At 38.6% G+C, this 3794-nt stretch overlaps 1 pseudogene; it reads right to left on the bottom strand.

Annotated features, from left to right (window-relative positions):
- Window positions 1-491: 491 nt before the first annotated feature.
- LOC127802908 (small nucleolar RNA R71) lies at window positions 492-591 on the bottom strand (annotated as a pseudogene).
- Window positions 592-3794: the final 3203 nt, after the last annotated feature.

Genomic DNA, 3794 nt, shown 5'->3' with positions numbered 1-3794 from the left:
ACCATTCTATAGATTCTTTATCAGAGACTGAAATATCACTCTTACAATCCATAATGTCTCAACAAAATGAAAACCTATTTGCTCACGGGAGTGATCATGGAGAACATAATCCCTTGGATGGTGATGAGATTAAACCTCTCAGGGATTATTTGCACCCTCCAAGGCAAACCACTCCCTCTTGCATAATCCTACCAATAACCACCATCGATTTGTCCTTAAACCAGGTACCATACAAATGCTCCCCACATTTCATGGTATGGATTCTGAAAATCCATATACACACATGAGGGATTTTGAAGAGGTATGTGGTACCTGTGGGGATCAAAATATACATGAGGACACTGTTAGACTAAAGCTCTTCCCATTCTCACTCAAGGATAAAGCAAAAATGTGGTTAGGGACTCTAGAGCCTAGATCAATAGGAACTTGGAGGGAGATGCAAACAAAATTTCTAAAAAAATACTTCCCAGCTAATAGAACAGCTTCACTCCAAAGGCAAATGATGAATTTTTTCTGTAAACCAAATGAAACATTTGCTCAAACTTGGGAACGTTTCAAGGACCTCTTGCATTCTTGCCCACACCATGCCTTTGAGCAATGGCAGGTAGTTAGTTTCTTCTTTAATGCCTTAACTCTTAATTTGAAAATGCTGGTGTCCACCATGTGTAATGGTGATTTTTATGAAAAAACTCCTGAAGAGGCTGTTGCATACTTTGACCATGTAGCTGAAAACTCTAGAAATTGGGAAGTTGGGCCATTAACCATGGGAGATTTGAGAGACCAATACAATCCACAACCAAAGAGAAAACTCCAATTAAATGAAACTGATGACATCAGTGCTAGATTAGCTCTGTTGACAAAGAAAATGGAAGAATTGGAGATGAAAAAAATGAAGGCTGTTAATGAGGTAGAGGTGCATTGTGTAGTGTGTGAAGCCAATAGCCATAGAACAGAGGAGTGTCCAACTCTCTCTGCTTTCAAAGAAGTGCTGTATGGCCAAACTTCAAACTCACAACCAAGGCAAACAGAGGGTAGGATATACCAAAACCAAAACCAGGGTGGAAATTATCAAGGTTACAACCCAAACTCAAACACCTACCATCCAAATTCTAGGAACCACCCAAATTTCTCTTGGAGAAATGACTCAGCACCTCAGCCACACCAACCATTTCCCTCACAACCACAGCCACAACCTCAGCCACAGCCCTACCAGCCTAACCAAGGATCATCTGGCTCATATCAGCCACCGCATAAGAGATCCCTAGAGGATACTCTACAATAATTTATGCAAGGGCAGATGGGGAACAATGCTCAGGTAGCAAAATTCCAAGAGCAAACAAATAGGGCAATTGAGGATATGAGGAGTTAACTAACCAAGCCAACTCAAACTTTGACTATGAGAGAACTTGGGAAATTCCCTTCTCAACCAAATCCCAACCCCGTAAGGCAAACAAATCAAGTGGAATCATCAAATAGTGGGAACAATAATCATGAGCAGGTGCAAGCAGTCACTGTCCTTAGGAATGGAAAAATAATTGACAAACCAGATGATCCTAGGACAGCCAACCTAATGCACAAGAAGAAGAACAAAATGAAAATAAAAAAAATGACAATGCTCCAGCTTTAGAGGAAAAACTTGAAAACAAAAAAAAAGGAAGGTAAAGAAAAAAATAAGGTGGAAGAATTCAAGAGCAACCCTGCACCATCATTCCCTCAAAGACTTACTCAAACAAAGAGGGAAAAACAAAATGCTGATATTTATGAAGTGTTCAAGTAGGCGAGGATTAACATTCCTCTCCTTGATGCAATCAAACAGACACCATCTTATGCAAAATTCTTAAAAGACTTGTGTACTGTTAAAAGAAAGATCAACATCCATGAGAAAGACTTCTTAACTGAACAGGTGAGTTCTATCCTGCAACTTAAAACACCTCCTAAGTACAAAGACCCTGGTAGCCCAACCATTTCTTGCATAATTGGAAGCTAGAGGGTGGACCAAGCACTCTTAGATCTAGGAGCAAGTGTCAACTTGCTTCCTTATAGTGTATATCAGCAACTGGGCTTAGGAGAACTCAAGCCAACAAGAGTTACCCTACAGCTTGCTGATAGGTCAATCAAAGTCCCTAGGGGGATAGTGGAGGATGTATTAGTGCAGATGGACAGATTTTACTTCCTTGTTGATTTTATAATCTTGGACACACAACCCCATCAAGGCCCTCAACCCCCTGTTCCAGTCATTCTTGATAGACCATTCCTAGCAACTTCAAATGCCATAATTAATTGTAGGAATGGAATACTTAAGTTATCATTTGGAAACATGAATGTAGAGATGAATATCTTTAGAGTTTCCAAACAACACATAGCTGAGAATGAGGTGGAGGAAGTAGATTTGGTTCAAACATTAGCTGAGGACTATTTTGCAAAAGAATTTTTGAACAAATCTATGGAAGAAGATTAAGAAGAGAGAGAGTTAAAAGAATTAGAGAACACTAGGGAGCAATAAGCAATGCCTGTGGCTCAATGGATTCCTAAATCAGAACCATTGGGTTCTCTGAACAATGAGGAGTCACAATCTGATAATACCTCACCCACACCCGAAATGAAACATTTTCCAAGTGAGTTAAAATATGCATTTCTAGGTGATGAGAACACACTCCCCGTAGTCATCTCTTCAAGTTTGACATCCCAACAGGAAATTCAACTGATAAACATTCTGAAAACTCATAAAAAAGCCTTAGGTTGGACCATTTCAGACTTGCATGCAATTAGCCCTTTGACTTGCACTCATAGGATATTTCTAGAGGAGGATGCTAAACCTGTTAGGCAAATGCAGAAGAGACTCAATCCTAACATGAAAGAGGTGGTTAGGAAGGAAGTGCTAAAGTTGCTGGATGCGGGTATTATATACCCCATCTCGGATTTAAAGTGGGTCAGCCCCACTCAAGTGGTCCCAAAAAGGTCTGGAGTCACAATGGTGAGAAATGAAAATAATGAGTTGATCCCTACTCGCATCCAAATCGGATGGAGAGTGTGCATCGATTATAGAAAACTCAATGCAATGACTAGAAAAGACCATTTTCCATTGCCATTCTTGGACCAAGTCCTTGAAAGAATAGCTGGGCAAGCATTCTATTGTTTCCTTGATGGTTATTCAGGATATAACTAGATTGACATTGTAACGACCCATTAGAGGGCCCAGTATTTATTCAAGAATGATTTAATTAATTGTTAAAGTATTTGATTGAGCGATTTTTTCAATTAATTATTTAATGTGGCAATTTAGAGATTTTGAAGGAAAAGAATAGCATTTATTTATTTTTAATTTTGGAGTTAAAGAATTTGCTAAGGTGGCAAACTAGTGATTTTTAATTGAGATAATAGTATTTAAATAGCATTTAAATGGCATTTATTTTATGGAAATTAAATGCAAGGGCATGAAGGTAATTTTAGAGTTTTATTATTATTTGAGAGTTTTAATAATAATTTTTGTATTATTATTATTGAAGTGAGATTATGTATTTAAAGGAGAATGAGAATCCATGTATGAGATGGATTTGGATTGAGAGTCTCCTAGTTAGATTTGGAGAAGGAATCCAAGTTGTAGAAGAAGTGTGATCTAGGGCTTTATGTCTATATATAGAGCCCATTAGCTTAGCTTTTCTTCATGCCATGTGAAGAACAGAAAGGCCAAGAGATAGCTGAGCCTTGCTAGAGTCTTCAGGATCGCTCCAGGGTTCGATCAGAGAGTTCTATCAGGCAAGTATTCTTCCTGTAAACCCTTCCATTACAGGTTC

This window comes from Diospyros lotus, chromosome 5 (assembly GCF_014633365.1).
Source record: "Diospyros lotus cultivar Yz01 chromosome 5, ASM1463336v1, whole genome shotgun sequence".
Taxonomy (NCBI): domain Eukaryota; kingdom Viridiplantae; phylum Streptophyta; class Magnoliopsida; order Ericales; family Ebenaceae; genus Diospyros; species Diospyros lotus.
Note: the sequence above shows the minus strand (reverse complement) of the source record. Positions and strands in the feature narration are given on the sequence as shown.